The 21,460-nt window shown below is 40.1% G+C and overlaps 4 non-coding genes across 4 annotated transcripts; all 4 read left to right on the top strand.

The window, feature by feature from the left end:
* The first annotated feature begins 1,098 nt into the window (after positions 1 to 1,098).
* trnad-guc lies at positions 1,099 to 1,170 on the top strand. The gene has a single exon. It is a non-coding gene; the product is annotated as a tRNA-Asp (tRNA).
* Positions 1,171 to 2,392: 1,222 nt separating this feature from the next.
* trnai-aau lies at positions 2,393 to 2,466 on the top strand. The gene has a single exon. It is a non-coding gene; the product is annotated as a tRNA-Ile (tRNA).
* A 1,081-nt stretch (positions 2,467 to 3,547) lies between these two features.
* Positions 3,548 to 3,619, top strand: trnag-gcc. Its single transcript has one exon. It is a non-coding gene; the product is annotated as a tRNA-Gly (tRNA).
* A 2,470-nt stretch (positions 3,620 to 6,089) lies between these two features.
* Positions 6,090 to 6,163, top strand: trnai-aau. Its single transcript has one exon. It is a non-coding gene; the product is annotated as a tRNA-Ile (tRNA).
* The last annotated feature ends 15,297 nt before the right edge of the window (positions 6,164 to 21,460 follow it).

The following is a 21,460-nucleotide window of genomic DNA, read 5'->3' as shown; positions in this document are numbered from 1 at the left end:
AAATACAAATAGAAAACATGTGCGTGTGTGTTAAACTAGCAGATTATCAAATAAATACCGATAATCAAAGTACTCACAGCTAGCTGCCATACTGAGATACAAGTATAGCTATCAATCATAGCGAGTAATCAGTGTTATTCAGACACACACAAGCATTGCAGGTGTATAAACATGGTTATTACTGACAAAGAGTGCGGGAACAAAAACGCCAAGCCCACGAGTCAGTATCAGTAATTAGGGGTATAGCCATCCTGTTAACATAATTATTGGGGTAGCGATTACATAGAAAAAGGACTCATTATAAAATACAGGCGCGCATAGGTTGAAGGAGCTCGAGCGGGAACCGTCTTTGTTATCATTCCCAATATTGCCTATATGAGCTATCGTTTTAAAGGGGAAGGAAGACAAATGTTTAAATGGTGACCTTTGTTGAGATCTGGTTAAAATGAAATAATGGCCATAGACCAACCAACAAAATGTACAGAACTTTTTAGTACAGTGGCATAACTGCCATTTGGCTCCTTCAGTTCGGATAAGTCCCCCATGGGCCCCCAGCAGATAAAGCAGAACCGCTCCCCCTCACAGCCACAGCCTTCTCTGTAGTTCCACCACTGTTTCAGTACCAGTTTAAGTCTGCGGATCTGGAAACCACGATGACAATAGCATGAAGTCAAGAGAAGCTGTCTTTATCGACCAAGGTACCATGTCAACATGATACATCAGCAGATGAAACTTTTAAACCTGCCTGATTGACACATAGCTCATAAACAACAGCCCCGAAAGACAGCCCAGGGGCAGTATGGCATCAACCGGACTTAAACAATTACCAGCGCAATCCAATTCACACCAAAGTGCAAACACAACTGCACTCATTTTAATGCATCAGCCACAGGTGTGTCAGGTGCAACTCCTCCAGGTGACTGCAGCAAAGCTGGAATTTGCTGGATGTGCTTTCATATGTAAGTACTCCTGACAATTACTTGTCTTCAAAGCGGCATTTGACAAAATGATAAAAAATATAGATGTGTTTGCTAAAGGAGTGCACAGCAGGACTACACTACAGGTGTAACATAATCTGACAACTGCCCCCTCAACCAGTCCTCGTTAGTATAGTGGTGAGTATCCCCGCCTGTCACGCGGGAGACCGGGGTTCAATTCCCCGATGGGGAGGTGTGCTTTTAACAAAAAAGTACTTCAGACAGTTACTTAACTTCAAAGTAGCATTTGAGAACAAAAAAACAAACAAAGCATGTGCGTGTGTGTGTGTTAAACTTCCAGATTATCCTTAGTACAAGTCAAATAATACATTATAATACAACGTGGAATTGACGACAATAAGGTAAGTGGAATTCTCATTATCTACCAGCTGAGTTAATAAAGTAGATTACCTCCGTCAGATAGGTAACCCTCAATAAAACACAAAGTAGTCAGTTATTTCCACTTACTCCCTCCTTTCACCCAGCATGTGCACTAAATTCCTTTTGGTTTCTAATGCCTGCTAAACAGATAGATCACATGTAACCATTAGATCGCACAAAACACTTGCTGCGTAGCGCCTTCAGTTGGCAATACACAATAAGTTCCGAGTTGTTTGGCGAGGTCACCATATATGTCCACCGTAGGTGGGCAACATCAGGCTTAGGGCCAAACGGTGATAAAACAGCCAGAATATAAGCCGTTGGAGTGAGAACAACTAGCCGATGCAGTCCTCGATCCGTCTGGAAAATCTAAACCTGCCTGACCGAGATGCCCGATGGGCCCAATGGCCAAGTTGAACATTAAGCATCGCAAAGAAACTTTCTTGGAAATGAAGTTGATAGTGTGGTCTTTCAGCTTATAGCGTATATATTAATGCTTCGACTCCTGTGTATAATTCAAAAGATAAAGTTTGACCACACTTTAGTCATGAAGATTCTGCCTTTCTGCCCAAGGAAAATCTGATTTCCCACTCTACTCAAACTATATCAGGAAAAGTGTTGGATCTGCCCACAGAGGGAAAATCTCAGGCAAGATCAACTATATTTCCAGAAGCTAGCGAATCTGAAGTTAACAGCTTGACCATTGATAGTATGATTATGGAGAGCCACTGTTTGACTTATGAAGTTATAAAAACCTAACATAAACACAATTTATGTTCATGTTTTTCAAATCAATGACATGATACTCTTTAAATATGATTCCTCGATACATTTCCCCATAATAACTTGCTTATTTTGTAGTCCCCTTCACTCCATATCGGGCTGTCCAACTGGCGGCCCGCGACCCCTCTTGTGCTGGGACTTCAGAAACATCACCGTTTATGAAAGGAGATGCAAACTCCTAGCATATCTTCTCTAGTATAAGCAAGGCAACCTTAAATCACCTAAGCAAAATCCAACCGCCAGTGCCACTTGGCCGGTTAGCTCAGTTGGTTAGAGGGTGGTGCTAATAACGCCAAGGTCGCGGTTTCGATCCCCGTACGGGCCACATTTTAAAATTTAAAGTGCAATCTTCTACACAACAATGAAACCTCTTCATTCCTCTACACCTCGTCTCTTGTCTCTCCATATGTTCCTGGCCAAATCCTCCACTCGTCTCAGAGCTACCACTCCTTTGCACCACGCCGCTACTACTGCTCTTTCTGACCTTAAACCCTTCTGTCTTGCTGCTTTGCCTTACATTTGGAATGCCATTCCTGCATTCATCCAGAGAGAATTCCCCCTTGGTTTCTTCAGAACTAAACTTCAAGATTACCACTTTAAGCACTTGCATAAGACCTGAACTAGGAACTGGCACTTATATGGCTGTCACGTACGGTATCCCAAAAGCGAGATGTAAAACCACAAGGCCCTGGCTCACGCTTCCCTTCTGCCACTCACAACTGCCTTTCGCTTCGGGAGGAGCCCTCTGCTGCGCAGATGCCGCCAGGTCTTAAAGTGAGAGGACCAAGGGGTAAGTTCTGGGAAGCCAAGGGAACCGCAATGTTTACAGGAAGGGCGGGGAACAGACAGCGCAGATGTGGAACAGGCAGGGACATTACTGGTCAGTGCAGTACAAATTCAGGAACCAGGGGCGCAGCCAGGATTACCAGGCCGGATCAGTACCAGTCAAACAGTGCAGAACAGAATCAGGAGCCTGGAGCGTAGCCAGGATAAACAGGCCGGAGTCAAAACCAATCAGTAACATGGTACCGAGTCAGGATCCAGAAGAGTGCTCAAACAGGCAAGGGTCGATTGACTAGTAATTCAAAGATTCAACCAGCACATGTCTATTAAAATCAACACCTTAAGGCAGCTACTAGCAGGAGAAATCAAAACAGTTGCCCCGCTTAGGGATGTAAGGAAGAACCAGTACGCTAAAAGAAAAATATTGTTCAATGGTTCGTCAGGGTTCCGTTCCCCGACTGGGAAGTGTGCCTTTTTTTCTATATGTAAGTACTCCAGACAGTTACTTGTCTTCAAAGTGGCATTTGACAAAATGATCAAAAAATACAAAGGTGTGTTAAATTAGCGCACAGCAGGAGTACATTACCAGTGTGAGATCAACAGAGGTAGTGCTCCAGAGCCAGTCCTCGTTAGTATAGTGGTGAGTATCCCCGCCTGCCACGCGGGAGACCGGTGTTCAATTCCCCGACGGGGAGGTGTGATTTTGAATTAGTGCTTCAGACAGCTACTTAACTTCAAAGTGGCATTTAACAAAATACAAATAGAAAACATGTGCATGTGTGTGTTAAACTAGCAGATTATCAAATAAATACCGATAATCAAAGTACTCACAGCTAGCTGCCGTACTGAGATACAAGTATAGCTATCAATCATAGCGAGTAATCAGTGTTATTCAGACACACACAAGCATTGCAGGTGTATAAACATGGTTATTACTGACAAAGAGTATGGGAACAAAAATGCTAAGCCCACGAGTCAGTATCAGTAATTAGGGGTATAGCCATCCTGTTAACATAATTATTGGGGTAGCGATTACATAGAAATAGGACTCATTATTAAAATACAGGCGCGCATAGACTGAAGGAGCTCGAGCGGGAACCGTCTTTGTTATCATTCCCAATATTGCCTATATGAGCTATCGTTTTAAAGGGGAAGGAAGACAAATGTTTAAATGGTGACCTTTGTTGAGATCTGGTTAAAATGAAATAATGGCCATAGACCAACCAACAAAATGTACAGAACTTTTTAGTACAGTGGCATAACTGCCATTTGGCTCCTTCAGTCCGGATAAGTCCCCCATGGGCCCCCTGCAGATAAAGCAGAACCGCTCCCCCTCACAGTCACAGCCTTCTCTGTAGTTCCACCACTGTTTCAGTACCAGTATAAGTCCGCGGATCTGGAAACCACGATGACAATAGCATGAAGTCAAGAGAAGCTGTCTTTATCGACCAAGGTACCATGTCAACATGATACATCAGCAGATGAAACTTTTAAACCTGCCTGATTGACACATAGCTCATAAACAACAGACCCGAAAGACAGCCCAGGGGCAGTATGGCATCAACCGGACTTAAACAATTACTAGCGCAATCCAATTCACACCAAAGTGCAAACACAACTGCACTCATTTTAATGCATCAGCCACAGGTGTGTCAGGTGCAACTCCTCCATGTGACTGCAGCAAAGCTGGAATTTACTGGATGTGCTTTCATATGTAAGTACTCCTGACAATTACTTGTCTTCAAAGCGGCATTCGACAAAATGATAAAAAATATAGATGTGTTTGCTAAAGGAGTGCACAGCAGGACTACACTGCAGGTGTAACATAATCCGACAACTGCCCCCTCAACCAGTCCTCGTTAGTATAGTGGTGAGTATCCCCGCCTGTCACGCGGGAGACTGGGGTTTAATTCCCCGACCGGGAGGTGTGCTTTTAACAAAAAAGTTCTTCAGACAGTTACTTAACTTCAAAGTGCATTTGAGAACAAAAAACAAACAAAACATGTGCGTGTGTGTGTGTGTTAAACTTCCATATTATCCTTAGTACAAGTCAAATAATACATTATAATACAACGTGGAATTGACGACAATAAGGTAAGTGGAATTCTCATTATCTACCAGCTGAGTTAATAAAGTAGATTACCTCCGTCAGATAGGTAACCCTCAATAAAACACAAAGTAGTCAGTTATTTCCACTTACTCCCTCCTTTCACCCAGCATGTGCACTAAATTCCTTTTGGTTTCTAATGCCTGCTAAACAGATAGATCACATGTAACCATTAGATCGCACAAAACACTTGCAGCGTAGCGCCTTCAGTTGGCAGTACACAATAAGTTCCGAGTTGTTTGGCGAGGTCACCAAACGTGCGGATCTTTCCCCATATATGTCCACCGTAGGTGGGCAACATCAGGCTTAGGGCCCAACGGTGATAAAACAGCCAGAATATAAGCCGTTGGAGTGAGAACAACTAGCCGATGCAGTCCTCGATCCGTCTGGAAAATCGAAACCTGCCTGACCGAGATGCCCGATGGGCCCAATGGCCAAGTTGAACATTAAGCATCGCAAAGAAACTTTCTTGGAAGTGAAGTTGATAGTGTGGTCTTTCAGCTTATAGCGTATATTAATGCTTCGACTCCTGTGTATAATTCAAAAGATAAAGTTTGACCACACTTTAGTCATGAAGATTCTGCCTTTCTGCCCAAGGAAAATCTGATTTCCCACTCTACTCAAACTATATCAGGAAAAGTGTTGGATCTGCCCACAGAGGGAAAATCTCAGGCAAGATCAACTATATTTCCAGAAGCTAGCCAAACTGAAGTTAACAGCTTGACCATTGATAGTATGATTTTGGAGAGCCACTGTTTGACTTATGAAGTTATAAAAACCTAACATAAACACAATTTATGTTCATGTTTTTCAAATCAATGACATGATACTCTTTAAATATGATTCCTCGATACATTTCCCCATAATAACTTGCTTATTTTGTAGTCCCCTTCACCCCATATCGGGCTGTCCAACTGGCGGCCCGCGACCCCTCTTGTGCTGGGACTTCAGAAACATCACCGTTTATGAAAGGAGATGCAAACTCCTAGCATATCTTCTCTAGTATAAGCAAGGCAACCTTAAATCACCTAAGCAAAATCCAACTGCCAGTGCCACTTGGCCGGTTAGCTCAGTTGGTTAGAGCATGGTGCTAATAACGCCAAGGTCGCGGGTTTGATCCCCGTACGGGCCACATTTTAAAATTTAAAGTGCAATCTTCTACACAACAATGAAACCTTTTCATTCCTCTACACCTCGTCTCTTGTCTCTCCATATGTTCCTGGCCATATCCTCCACTCGTCTCAGAGCTACCACTAGTTTGCACCACCCCGCTACTACTGCTCTTTCTGACCTTAAACACTTCTGTCTTGCTGCTTTGCCTTACATTTGGAATGCCATTCCTGAATTCATCCAGAGAGAATTCCCCCTTGGTTTCTTCAGAACTAAACTTCAAGATTACCACTTTAAGCACTTGCATAAGACCTGTGGTGGGAAGTTGCTTGTCTTTATAGCGGATTTCACATTCAAATTTTCCAACTGTGGGCAGTAGAGTTTGAGAACCATAAGGAAGTATCAAGTAAGTACATTTTTATAGTAGGAGAGCACGCAGGTTGTTTTGTAGATGTGATGAACACAAAGTCATCATGGATTGGTGGTGGATTATCTTCTGAATTTGGTTGTATGTATTTGATCTGAGCTGGCTTGTGTGTGTCTGTTCAATTTGTAATCAATGGTGAGTAAAAATCAGCTCTATCCTACGTTTTTTGGCTGATAATTTTTTCCTTTACATTAGGGAAGTTAGTAGCCGTTGCTTGCTCCCAAAGCTGCTAATTGACACTGGTGCATAATCAATAATTACCAAGCATGCATTTGTTTGGTTTCTGTGAGCTACAGTAGCTATACAAAATTATGCATCTGCTGACATCTACTGGGGAAATTAGGTTAATGCACGTTAACATCTTCAAAGCTCAATTTTATGTATGTATATTGTTGTACAATGTTGCCATATGTGGGGAATAAAGACTTTTGTGCTGTTTCAGCAGCTTAAAGTTATGTTAGAATGTATATGTTTAATGCTTATATACTTACCCATTATTATGCTGCCACCTAGTGACCAAAGCTATATAACAGGCTCTGTATTTCCTAATTGGTATGCTTCACTTGTAAAGGAGAATAGGTGTGATTTTCCATTGTGTTAAATGATGTTCTATATGAGCAGGGATTGTCTGTGTTTTATGTAAGGTGGGTGATGGTTGTTACTAGCTTTTGAGGAAGTGGTCGGGAAGCCATGAAATGTGTCAATCATGCAGCCCATAATATTTTTGTGGCATGCTTATGCGAATTGTAAATGGATATTAATAAATTACATATTTTTTAACAATTGGATTTTGGCCTTCTTGGAGCTATGCTATTCAAAGACGCTTCTAAAAACATATCTTCAAATATTTTTCTCCAGAACCCCCTGAAAACTATTGAATTACAGGAAGATATATATATATATATATATCTATATATATATATATATATATATATATATATATATATATATATATATATATATATATATATATATTTATATATATATATATATATATATTTCTTAACCAGCCAAACACTGGTACTATTACAATTTAATTTATACTAGCATTATTTATAACAATCAACTAGAAAAAATATGACGTTCAGGTTACTTCTTCACTAGACTACATGAAGGTTTTATTTTAAAAGTGTATTCCCATTATTAGATCAAAATGAGCATTAATTTGCATTTTCAGGTAAAGCATTATATTAAAATTAATGTACCCTTTCCTCTTTATTTGAATTATAGACCAAATAAGAACAACTAAGCTGTTAAAGGGAATGGAAAGTCTCAGTTATAAAGAATGACTTGCCAAATTGAGCTTGTTTATGTTACTATGTACACAAATATAAGGGGACCATATTATTAACTCTTTCCTGTCCAGTAATGGGTTAACCCCCTCGCAAAGCAGAATGACAGGAAGACCAGTATAAAAGAGACTTAACCGACCCCTCACTTCATCTCTTTTGTTCATCCTCGCGTTGGGATCTGAGTGAGTCTGCAGCCTCACTGAATAGGATAGCCGGTGGAGCCTGGCTCAGGTCTATGACCCACAGATCCAACGCTGTAAACATGTGGGTGCACAGTAAACCGTCCTTTGTGCTGTAAGCAGCAATGCGCAGTAAGTTGCCAAATAATGAAGTCTGTACATGTGCCAATTGATGCGCAGAAGTCAAAAACTGTGGTGTTTGCTTAGAGCTGCACAGTAACAGTTCAGTATGCTGCTGCCTGTGCTGGGTGCCCTTGGGGGGAGCGAGGAGTCACAGATCCCGTTCACCTTCTAAGGGGTAAGTTACACAGAGAGAGAGTGTTTTGATCAACTGTTCATGGTGGTGACTTTATGTTTCAGCAGATCGTCCAGAAGACACAGGAATAGTCATCACTTCAGGAAGACGATGAAGATTGTATGTTCCACGAAAAAGTGTGTTGGGTGTGCTGAGAAGTCATATCCAGCAAAAAAGCAGATAATCAGTGGACCTCTATGAAGGAATGGTTCAAAGAATCAATGGCTAGATCTATGAAGGACCTAGAGAATGTGCTCTGAAATGTTTCTCCTTCGGTAGAAGCGTCTAACCTTAAATCATCAGAAGATGTCCTTCTTCCCCAGCAGTTGGCACCAATACAAAGCCAGTCTGATAGTTTAGATGATTAGGTGAATCTTATTGTCACTGATAAAGATTATTTGTTTGATACAGATATGGTTGAGCCACTAATCAAAGCCATGCATAAAGTCCTGGATCTGGAGGATCCTAAGAGGATAAAAAGCAAGATACAATGTTTAAAGCACCTTCCAAGGAGGCTTTAGTATTTTCTAGCACTTTTGGCACATGTGCATTTGCTACGAACCAGAAGACTGCTCCAATTGCACATGCGCCAATATGGCGTTCGTTTACAGAAGAATATAGGAGATCTGGAGAGTGGCTTCCAAAAACTCTTACTCTGCACCAATACGTGAGCAAACTCTTAGGAGCAATTTGAAGGGTAATGAACTATGCAGGGGCTTTTCTTATTGGGGGGTTAGTTCTCCTTTAAGAAGGCTTATTCATTGTCAGGATAAATTTGCCCGCAGTATAAGTTACCTGTGTGACCAAAGCAGTGAAAATTTGAAACAAGAGTTGGAAGGACAGCTTCAGGAGGAGACAGACAGTGGTAACCTTATCCACACTGTTAATGATCTCAAGGTTGCTTTTGAGTATATCATGGAAGCATCAATGGATGTTCTTAGCTAGCAGAAATATGGGATGTGCTGTGGCAGCCAGAAGAATGTTATGGCTGATGCACTGGCAGGCAAATACTCCTTAAAATGTAATCTTTGTGCTTTGCTGTTTGAAGGGGAATTACACTTTGGATAGCATTATTTCCAAAGCGTCAGCTCGTAAGAGTTTTTTTCTCCTGCAAGAGAGGCAGCCCTTTTGGAGGAGTTGGGTACAAAATCAGAGCTAGAAGGACTCCAAACAAGACAAGCCTAAATCCTTCCAATGGTATCAAAGCCTAGCAGCCTCCTGGGGGTGCAAGGCTGCTGCAGTTTCAGTCTGTTTGGGCAAATACCACATCAGACAAATGGGTGTTGGAGGTGGTGTCTCAAGGTTATTATTTGGAGTTTACAAGCAAACCAGAAAAAAATATTTAGTAGGAGTCAAGATGTCCAGGTACAGTAGAAGTCCAGCTGGCCCTGTTGGATATTATATCAGACCTTTTCAAAAAGAAGGTAATTACAATGGTGCCACCAAGCCAGCAAAGGCAGTTTTGTTCTTTTGAAAAAGGGGAAAAAGAAGCACATCATACTTCGGCTTCTGCCTTCAAAGCATTTTATTGCAGCAGAGATGTGGCACAAGTTTTCGGGGACAACCCCTTCCTCAGGTGAATTACACACGTAGGGGCCCATTTACTTAGCTTGAGTGAAGGAATAGAATAAAAAAACTTCGCATTTCGAATGTTTTTTTTGGCTACTTCGACCATCGACTACGACTACGACTTCGAATCGAACGATTCGAACTAAAAATCGTTCGACTATTCGACAATAGGTTTTGCAATCTTTTTTTGGTCGAAGAAAAATTGTTCGATTGATGGATTAAAATTTAATCGTTCGATCAAACGAATTGCAGACTTCGATATTTGAAGTCGAAGGATTTAACTTCGACAGTCGAATATTGAGGGTTAATTAACCCTCAATATTCGACCATAAGTAAATTTGCCCCCAAGTGAACACATAGCATTAAATACCCTTCAACTCCATGTGATTGGCCATTTTTTCAGTTAACCCTTCACCAGCAATTTATACAAGGTTTCAAACATGTTCATCATTAATCAGCATGAAAGTGCCAATCCATAGTGATGCATAAAATTCATTGCCTGCAATATAATAATAGTTAATAACAAATTAAAAATATTTATTATCAATAAATGCGTTACAAAATCATAAATGAAAACTCTCATTCATCAAAAGGCAGTTTTGTTCTCCCACTTTTTCCAGAGGAAGTTTCGGGGGGAATTCCATGTTATTAAACATCTCAGATATCTGAACACCTTTCTAAAAGTGAGAACGTTCAAAATAGAAATGCTGGAGTTTTATTGCCTGGAGTCTACAAGCAAACGATTAGTTAGTGAAGATAGATCTGCAAGATGTTTATCTTAAAGGGATACTGTCATGGGAAAAAATTTTTTCCCGAAATGAATCAGTTAATAGTGCTGCTCCAGCAGAATTCTGTACTGAAATCCATTTCACAAAAGAGCAAACTGATTTTTTTATATTCAATTTTGAAATCTGACATGGGGCTAGACATATTGTCAATTTCCCAGCTGCCCCAAGTCATGTGACTTGTGCTCTGATAAACTTCAATCACTCTTTACTGCTGTACTTCAAGTTGGAGTGATATCACCCCCTCCCTTCCCCCCCAAGCAGCCAAACAAAAGAACAATGAGAAGGCAACCAGATAACAGCTCCCTAACACAAGATAACAGCTGCCTGGTAGATCTAAGAACAGCACTCAATAGTAAAAACCCATGTCTCACTGAGACACATTCAGTTACATTGAGAAGGAAAAACAGCAGCCTGCCAGAAAGCATTTCTCTCCTAAAGTGCAGGCACAAGTCACATGACCAGGGGCAGCTGGGAAATTGACAAAATGTCTAGCCCCATGTCAGATTTCAAAATTGAATATAAAAAAATCTGTTTGCTCTTTTGAGAAATGGATTTCAGTGCAGAATTCTGCTGGAGTAGCACTATTAACTGATGCGTTTTGAAAACAACATGTTTTCCGATGACAGTATCCCTTTAATGTTCCGATTTTGCAGCACACCAGAAGTTCCTCAGGTTCTCAGTACTGGGAAATCATTACCAGTATCGCACACTTCCATATGGGTATTCGGCTTCACTGAGAGCCTTTCAAAAGTACTGGCCCCAGTTGTAGCACTGTTGCGCCTGAATGATGTACAGGTATTCAGTTACTTAAAAGACCTATTTTTGAAGGGACCCAGCATACAGGAGTTGAACTGCCATTTATATCTCACACTGATGACGTTGGCGGAGTACGGGTGGCTGAAAATTATCAGAAATCTCAACTGTTTTTCGGAATCCAGATAGACATAATTGATTGCAATTCTTCCTTCCTCAGGACAAAGTGGAGGATATTGTCCTTGTGGTTTGGAACCTGAAGAATTCCAATTATGCAATGGTTCAGTTGTGTCAGCAGTAGTGATGGGCGAATCTGTCCCATTGCACTCCAAAAATTTGCAAAACGCATTCAATGGGCGTCAAAACAATTTTGACGTGAGACAATTTTTATGCAAGCAACAATTTTTATACGCACAACTATTTTGTCCAGATACATTAAAGTCAACACACAACATTTTTTCTTTAGCGGAAAATTTGCTCTGCAGTTTCATGAAAACATTTGCAGGTGGCGAAACGTGGAAATTCGCCACAAATCCATGCCTGGCGAATTTATTCACCCATCACTGTAGCAGCCGCCTTTCGCCTTGGGAGGAGCCCTCAGTTACTGCCGCCAGGTCTTAATAAGAGAGAAGCCAAGCAAGGGTTCTGGACAGGCAAAGGGGCTTGGTCTTACCAAGGTTTTGGATGGAAGGTAACAGTTCAGGGAGTAGGTAAAGAGCGTAGTCAGGCAGGCCGGGGTCAGTACAGGCAGAGTTCAAGCAGGGGTCGGTACAGGTGGAGTTCAAGCACAACACAACACATACAGAGCAGGGCTATCCGCATTCAAATGCCCCATATAGGATCAGATAGGTGCATATCAGTAACCAGGAACAATGTAAACAATCCTTTTTATCTGTCCTCTTTTTTTCTGAAAAAATTAATTTATGTGATTTTTAGGCAGGAGTTCAAGTGCAGTACTTCAGACAGCATCACATTTTGTAGCATATTTTTGAGACACTAATTGCACACTGCATTGAGCTTCAATGCCTTCAATTGGCAAGGTAGACTCAATACACTTTCTAATATTCCCCCTTCCTGTTACACTGACTTCCTGTCTCATGTAACAGAAGAGCTAGAGATTTTTAAACAGATAAACTATAAGTGACAGGGCTAGATCAAATATATCCTTCAGTAAACTGTACCAAGTATCAGTGATCTTAACTAGTTATGACCAGTGCAAGATGTCCTACATCTTTTTTTTATACATATCTGGTGTTTATTGCGTTGCTAACATTTAGACAAAGATACTAATAACTTGAAAAATATTTCTAAATTCCCATACATTATGTTCCCATAATATAATTAATCATTGTTTTCCAGTAATTCTTATATTTTGTCTAGACGATACAATATGGAGAACTAGTCATCTCAAAATAATTTCCACTTCATAGGATTAAGTGACCATGTTCACTCCCATATTTTTCTCTTCCTATTATTTTTCCGCATGTAAATTATTACCTTAGAAGGTAACATTGGAATCATATTGTTGATATGGACGAAGAATCATCTCCACAAACAAATGTATTTTTTTCTTGCCAATCTAGCCTTTATTGACCTTTGTTATTCCTCTGGTAATACTCCTAAAATGCTGACTTACCTGATGTCTGCAGAAAAGAACATATCCCACTTGGGATGTGCCTTGCAAATGTATTTTTATAGCCCTGGGCAGTACTGAGAGCTTTGTACTTGCAGGGATGGCTTTTGATCACTATGTTGCAATATGTAATCCCCAAAAATGAGCAAACATACTTGTTTTCAGATGGTGACTGACGCTTATATAGTGGGTTTTCTCCACTCATTAATACAGACATGTTGCACATTTCACCTTTTATTCTGTGGTTCTCATCAGATCAGACATTGCTTTTGTGATATCCCACCCTTGCTAAAACTTTCCTGTTCAGACACAACCATAAATGAGTATGTTGTATCAATATTTGTCTCTTCTGTTACTATAAGTTCAATTGTTGTTATAGTCATATCCTATGCTTCAATTCGACAATCATTTTTTAGACGATGCTCTCCTCAGGGAAGACACAAAGCTCTTTCAACATGTATGTCTCATGTTTTTAAGAATTGTTGTTTTTATGTACTTGAGACCAAGCTCCAGTTATTCCCTGGATCAAGACAGAATTTTTCTGTAGTTTATACACTGGTTATTCCTATCTTGAACCCTCTAATTTACAATCTACGGAACCAAGAAATGAAGCAAGCATTAAAGCAAGCAAAATGTAACATGTGGGTAAATAAAAGTTATCATTAAAGTAAACCTAAGAGAATTGTTTTCAGTAAGCATTTTTAAATAGCAACTTGACTCTAATCAAAGTTCAAAAATGTATACTCAACTCCAAACAGCCAAACAGTATTATTTAATAGGGAGCCTCTGATACTTAGAAGACATTTCACACAAAATTTGTTTGTAGACTTTTTTTAGAGTTAAAAAAACTCCATGTCACATTGGCCAGGCCAGTTAATTAACCAAATGCACAGAGGAGAATGGGAGAGATTAGGACCCCTGCAATTCTTGCTAGACAGGGAAACCTTTTAGGGGCTAAAGGGCTAAAATGCATGGATTCTAAATCTGGATTTTTCCAGACATCTAAGCGCGCAACAAAAGCCTATATGAAAAGAAGAGTCTCAGGAAGAAGGGCAGATGGATAATCCAAACATGCTATAAAACCTTGCAGTGTCATTTCCACTTGCATTTATCAGCCCCTCTGTTTTGTATGTTTGGATCCTCCCTGCTATTGGACTGCTGTGCTAGCTGTGTTAGTTAGTAAAGTAAACTCAAAACATAATGTACAGCTTTTCTACACTGGATTCTACATCTGGATTTTAATTCTATGTTATATATGGCATATTATCACATTATGCTGGGCAGTTCACATGTAAATCAAGCTCTTTATAAATATGACAACATTCACCTCTATATGTAATTTTTTTTTTTCCTGAAACCCCAGCCAGGGGCAATGGGCTAGGAAACAGTTATGTCAAGAAAGAAATCACATTTAATTTGTATCAATATTTGGCATACAGAGTAAAGAGTTCACATACTTCACACTTCAATTTTTGTTCTTGAGAAGATGTGATCAATATGCCATTTCTGACGAATTTCCAGTTAATGGAGATACATCACAATGGTGCCCTAACAAACCCAAACTCCATGCCTTTTTATATATGTCAGCATTGTTTTTATGTTTGATTAAGAAAGTTCAAAGCATCTGTATTTTTTGGTTGCAGGTGGTTCTACTTAGTGGTATTTTGCTCTTTGAATAAAAGAAAAAAAGTAAATGTCTCAGAAAAATAACAATACAAATTGCCATGGCTATTACATACACAGTACATATACAGATAATAATGTGCTTATCTGGAAATGAAGGCTTTTGTGATAAGACTGATAGTAGATTATGTTCGCAAGAAAAGGTGTTGTTTTCAGTAGGCGGGGATTCCAGTGAGGCACGTACTGCATGCCATTACAATACGGTATTCGGAGTCATGCCAAAATGTTGCAATTTGCATTTGGTTTTAATGTTTTTATTATTTGTGGTGTGACCATTAAGGTTTGACCAGCGTGCACCAGGAAAGGGCACAGAAACAAAACATGCTGTATTTAACAATTTATTCCAAATATCCAATACACTGGCGATAGCAATGAATCCTTGAAAGCCCGATACCATTCAGAAGTACCAAATGCCCTGTGACAATTAAGAAAAAGTAGCATGCCCGCAGGCAGAGAGTCTCACCAAAGTACAGGAGTCCGTGTCTCTCGCACACAAACTCTCCCACCAAGTCTCCCTGTTGCCCTATTCATGCCCCAGCTAGCCCCACCTCCCAGCAAGTACCTATTGTTCTCAGGTAGGTGTGCTCAGAACTGCTGGAGCCTGTAGGGGGAAGGTATTGCTTATCTGACCCCTATTGTCTTCACTGAGGTCTGTGTGGTCAGGACCTTTAATTCTTGAAGAGCTGGTCATAAATAAATCAGCTGGATTTCAGGACAGTTCCCCACAGATCCATCACATGTGGGTTTTGAGTTATTTAGATTTTTATTTAGCAGCTCTCCAGTTTAAAATTCAGCAATCTGGTTGCTAGGGTCTGAATTCCCCTAGTAACCATGCACTGATTTAAATAAAAACTGGAATATGAATAGGATAGGGCCTGAATATAAAGATGAGTAATCAAAAGTAGCAATATCAATAAATGTATAGCTTTACAGAACATTATTTTAGATGGTGTCAGTGGCCCCATTTCAGAAGTCAGAAGAAAAAGGCAAATTATTAAAAACTATAAAAAACAAATAATGAAGACCAAATGAAAAGTTGCTTAGAATGAGCCATTCCATAACATACTAAAAATTAACTTTAAGGTGAACCACCGCCAAGACTGGAGTGTCTGCTTTCTACTTGTATTCAGAGATATAAGAATCATAGGCAGCAGTTTCATAGGGATGACCGAATATTTTGCCACCTTTCACTGAGTTTTGCCTATAAAAAAATTCCTTAAGACGCTAATGAATAGTAAAAAAAAATGTCTATGCAAAATAATGCCAATTGACTTCAATGAGCAAATTTTTTGCCGTTTTGTAATTTTTTGAGAGACAGGTCAGATCACGTGCGTTTATAGAAATATCAGCTGCCGAGGCTCTATTTGCTGAGCAGATTCATTTATTAAAATGTGAGCTCACCAGCAAAAAATGCATTCACTTTCTATTCAATCCTATTTATAATCCTATAATTAGAGAAATTAGATAATTAGTGTCACGATCGCCGCCCGGAGCAGGTGCAGGAGCTCCGGGCGGCGGTCCTCCCCTGCCGGCGTCGCTCCCAAAATGGCGGCCCCCATGGCCGCCACGTGGGTAGCGGCGCCGGCGCGATGACGTCAGCGCGTCGACGTCAGTGCAAGGACGCCGATGACGTCAGGATGGCGCCAAATTCAAATTTAAAAGCCATAGCAAGACGCCAGAATGGCGCCCAAGTATAGGATTCATTCCTGTGAGTTTCCTGGGTTTCCTGTCTGCTTTTCTGAAGACTTATCTTGTTCCTGTTTGTTGCTGACCTCTTGCCTGGACTTTTGGACTTTGCTGATATTCTGCCTGCCCTTGAACCCTTGCCTGGACTTTGGTTATTCTCCTGATTTACCCCTTGTTGGACACCGCGACCTTGACTCCCTTGTGGGCTTCCTCTTTGATCCTGACAACCTCCCTGGTGGGAGCATCCCGGCTCCCTGACAATTAGAAAATGAAGGTAGAAGGGATGCAATCCGTTTGCAGTTGGTATAATCCAGCATTTATTAGACGTTTCCTGACTTTTCTGATTAAATTATGACCTGGTATTAAACAAATCTTGAGAAATGCATGACAGGTAGTATTCAGCATGGTTTTATGAAGGGCATATCAAGTAAAAAATGTTTTTTTTACAATGTATTGAGGAAGACGTTGGAGCGTTTAACACTGTCCCATATAAATATTTATAGTTTTGGCTTTATAAATGCTATTTGTGTATGGATAGAGAGGTCAACTGTGTATGCTTTAACTGAAGCTGGTTTCTTAGGAGTATAAAACAATCTGTTTATTAGAGTTGTAGGATGGCATTAAAATCAATGTGTCTGTGTTTGCTGATAACAAAAAACTATGCAGAACATTTACATAAAAGATCTATAAACATTTTAGGGGGGTTTAGACAAATTAAAGACAGGCCCAAATTCCATAGTGTGGCGCCCCAAGGCCGGTAGTCCCGGCGCCGGAATCCTGGACCCCACAATGTGTATTATTCTTAGAAGACCCTTAAATAACACAGTATTGATGTCAAACAGTACAATAACTACAAGGGTGAGATTTTAAAGATTCCAATATCTTGCAGGGAAGCTTCAAACACCAGAACAAGATCGCACAAATGTGGGCGAGGAGGGGGCGGTACCTTTCCTTCTCTTCTTGTGTATAAACTGCAGATTATGGTACACTGAGAAAAAAGGCCATTTGAGGGCATTTGAAAAAGTGGCAAAGAGTGTAAAGCACATCTGTGCTTTTGTGACATGTGCTATTAAGATAATTTCATGATTATTAACTTTTAAACACTTTCTACAAGCATTAAAATGATCCCATTTGCATGTGAAGTGAATGGGATGCAATTGTACTGAAATGTTCAGTGAAGTCATTTCCAGTGATCCACATCAATGACATCTGCACCCAATTCTTTAGCCTCAAGTTTAGCATGTCAATTGATGATATTTTTATTTTATTGAGTGAAAGTTTGGCCATTGAAGGGCCCCTTAGTTTACATAGGAGCTAGGCTTGTCTTCCTGGTACAAAGCATGACCCCTAGATTTCTCTGATTTAGCCACTAGGTCGCATTGTTTTATTATAATATTAGTGATGCACCGAATCCACTATTTTGGATTCGGCCGAGCCCTCCGAATCCTTCACGAAGGATTCGGCCGAATACCGAATCCTAATCTGCATATGCAAATTAGGGGTGGTAAGGGGAAAACATTTTTTACGATTTCCCTCTCCTCCCCTAATTTGCATATGCAAATTAGGATTCCCATTTGGTTCGGCTGGACAGAAGGATTCGGCCGAATCCGAATCCTGTTGTAAAAGGCTGAATCCTGGCCGAATCCTAAACCGAATCCTGGATTCGGTGCATCCCTATATAATATATAAGCTGAGCACACATGTGCTCAGGGTCCTTACCTGAGCAAGCAGGAAGAGGTTGCAGTTGAAGCTGAACCAGGTTAGGTCAAGCTAGTGATAGGCTACTTACTTTCATAGGTCACTCTACGAGTGAAAGATCAGGGCTAGTTATTCAAGCAGCACAGGCTCCACTGAGGAGTGCTAAATTGGAGTAGGATCGCAGGTACTAATTGCCCAGAAGTAGGGACTAAGGGGCATATTTATTTTAAGGGTCGAATTTTGAATTTGAAAAACTTCAAAAATTCGAATTAAAAAAAAACAACCGAAATTAAGTCGAAGTTTTTTTTGCTGCCCGATTTACTATAGCCTTACACCTGTTTATTGTAAACTTTGTTTTTTTTATGTGTGAACAGCTACACTTATATGTAATAGCAAGTATTGTGTTGAGTGCTGTAAAAGTGTTCTCTAGAGCGGAGCGATAGACAATCTAAATGGACAGTCTGAATACTTAATGCTGGAGGTGTAGAAAGGTCTTGTGTTTTTAAGGGTTTCTATTTGGGCCCCTGGTATCAGTGAAACACAAACGAGTACAATAACATTGCTGACAATTCCATTCTTCCAGGAAACAGGGTGAGGCCCTTTTCTGTGTTTGGGATTTTCCAGATCTCCAGTAATCTTTCAGTTTCCTGCTTCTCCCTTCCTTCAATGTTACTAAGTGTCTGTTATTGTGTACTTGTTTGAATCATACTATTTTATATGTTTACTTTTTTCAGATTAAGTACCTGTTGGCCCAGTCTGTATATGGTTCTTAGATTGCCTGCTTAGCTCTTATCCTTTCCCCCTCTCCAGAACACAAAAAACCTTAGAACACAAAAAACCTTAGAACCTCAATAATACTAATCTAAAAAAAGGCAATAATGACAGTTCTGAACTAATGGCAGCCAATAGGGCGGGCACAACTATAGACTGGTTCCAATCATCACCAGGACAATGTAAATTATTACTTTGCTCTGTTCAATATGTTGCAAGGGAGCCCTAGTATTGTCTTGTACTTCCCCCAAAGGAAAATGTGTTTTAAGCAGCCTTGCATTTCAGTTTCATGAACATCTTGGGCATCAAATAAGTATGTCCGAAATCTAAGCTAGAGAACAAATAAGTATTTATCCCAAATATCATGCCAAATTGGCCTCAGACTGAGCTTTCCATGAACTCAGGATCAGATTAGCCTGAATCTCCTAGTGTCTGGGTCCTTAGTGGACCATCTGCAGAACAATTCCCCTCAGTTCTTTATTATGGCCAGAGAGCCAAACCAGTGTTTACACTGGGCCCCAGATATCTGGTTCTCTGGTTGGCCCTAGTGGTCCAATCTGCTACTGCATGCACTACTTAGGGGAAGGGGTTGGCTGGGATCCCCCATAGTTTGAAAAACTCTGGTTTAAGGTGTCAAAATCACAGTTATCTTCACTGATACTAGAATACAAATTAACATTTATGTCTCTGTTACAGTCATTCTTTGAATTGACTTTTTTCCACCTTATTACATATTCCATCAGGGCAATGTACCTTGTCAATATTAAGTTTATTAATCATTTCTGGACTTTCTTCTTTGTTAACAAAATACATTATTAATTGTGTACATACGTTAGAGCCAAAGATTTTTTTTACTTTGCTGCTTCCTTGTAATTACTATAGAAAAGAACAGATTTGAAATGTGAGCTTCTTCCTTATTCCCATAAATCATTCTGCTTGTATGAACAAAATGACACCTTTTTTTTTTATTTGGAGCACTTTTAAAGGAGAATTCAATCTGTAATAAAAAAAACCCTCCCCCCTACCCTGGGAAGACCCCCCCTCCCTCTTCCCCAAAGCCTACCTGGCAAATGCCCCAAATATTTTACTCCCCCCTCGAGCAGATTCTGACCTCGGAGTTCACGAGCACCATCTTCTTTCTTCTGTCTTTTTTTGTGACTTTTAGTGCATGCGCAGTTGCTCAGGACCGGAAACTTACTCCAACTGCGCATACTCCAACTTCCGTCAAGACACAAAGATTACCGGAGAAGAAGAAGAAGATGGCTGCCTTGAACTCTGAGGCCAGAATCTGCACAGAGGGGTGATTAAAAAAATAGGGAGGGGGGTCTACCAAGGGTAGGGGGGAGGGTTTTTTTTTTTTACTACAGGTTGAATGCTCCTTTAAGGATGACTCTTGGGCACCCTAGCCTTGTTTCTATGTATCACTTATGAACATGATTTTGGCCTACTTGATTCATTGGGTTCTCTTACTCAGTTGCTGAGACCTTGTACTTGAACAAGTTTTAAGTTTCTGTACAGTCCTATGATGTTTTATGAAATATTGTTAAAAAATGCTGTAGTACACCTGAGCACTTCCAAAGAAAACAGTTAAGCATTATACAGGTATGGGATCCATTATCTGGAAAACTCTTATTTAGCAAGCTCAGAAATACATGTAGGACATCTCCCATATACAGTTTCACTCAACACTTACAAATAATACAGTATGTATTGTATCTGCAATGCATATCTTACATTTTGATACACTGTTTTATGTGTCTTGCTGACAAGTACCAGCCCACTGCTTCCAGTTTAAATTCTAGAAGAAAAGATTTCCCTTGATGTAGTTCTTGTATCTTTGACCAGGACAAAGGACCCTTCCTTGAAAGGCCACTGGAAGATGAGAGATAGAAGGTGGAGGTATGTGGAGCTATGGTTCTCCTGTCTATGATTAAGTGTTTGTAACATGAAACGCGTAAGGTGGAGGACACAATAAATCGTTTCTACTTGATTTCTACATTTTGTTGGAAGATCGCCTTTATTTGAGTGCATGCCATTAGATTTATGTATGGTTCTCCTGTACCAATATGGCCACTCGCTGGCATCACTTGTGCAATAGGCTGGCTAGAGAAGTGATTGGAAAAGCCATTGCAGAAAATGCTGGTAGAGTCAGAACTGGGGATCATTTATAAACTCTTTAGTTCTTATTTCTTTCAACAAGGCTAAGGGGTTAGTGAGGACTTAGTAGAAAACGGAACTTGGACATAAGTAGACAGCGACTAAATATTGCATTTAACCTTTTTGATGTCACAACAATATCAGTTTTACCAGTTTTAGGGGTATTTTTCTCCCAATAAACAAACAGATTGTTAACTTAAAGTTAATATTAAATTCCATCAAATATCTTTTGATGTCATGTTTCTTTATTTCCTGTTATTTGTTGTTTCAAAATTTCAGTACAATTGCTCATACATTGTCCAAGAACACAAAGCAAATATATTTGATATGGTGGTACATGCATAGTTACAGGTAATTTGTGGTGAAAAAGACAAAAGCACATAAAGTT

The sequence above is a fragment of the Xenopus laevis genome, chromosome 3S, assembly GCF_017654675.1.
Source record: "Xenopus laevis strain J_2021 chromosome 3S, Xenopus_laevis_v10.1, whole genome shotgun sequence".
In the NCBI taxonomy this organism is placed as follows: Eukaryota; Metazoa; Chordata; class Amphibia; order Anura; family Pipidae; genus Xenopus; species Xenopus laevis.
The sequence above is the reverse complement of the archived record's forward strand: the minus strand, read 5'-3'. Positions and strand labels throughout refer to the sequence as shown.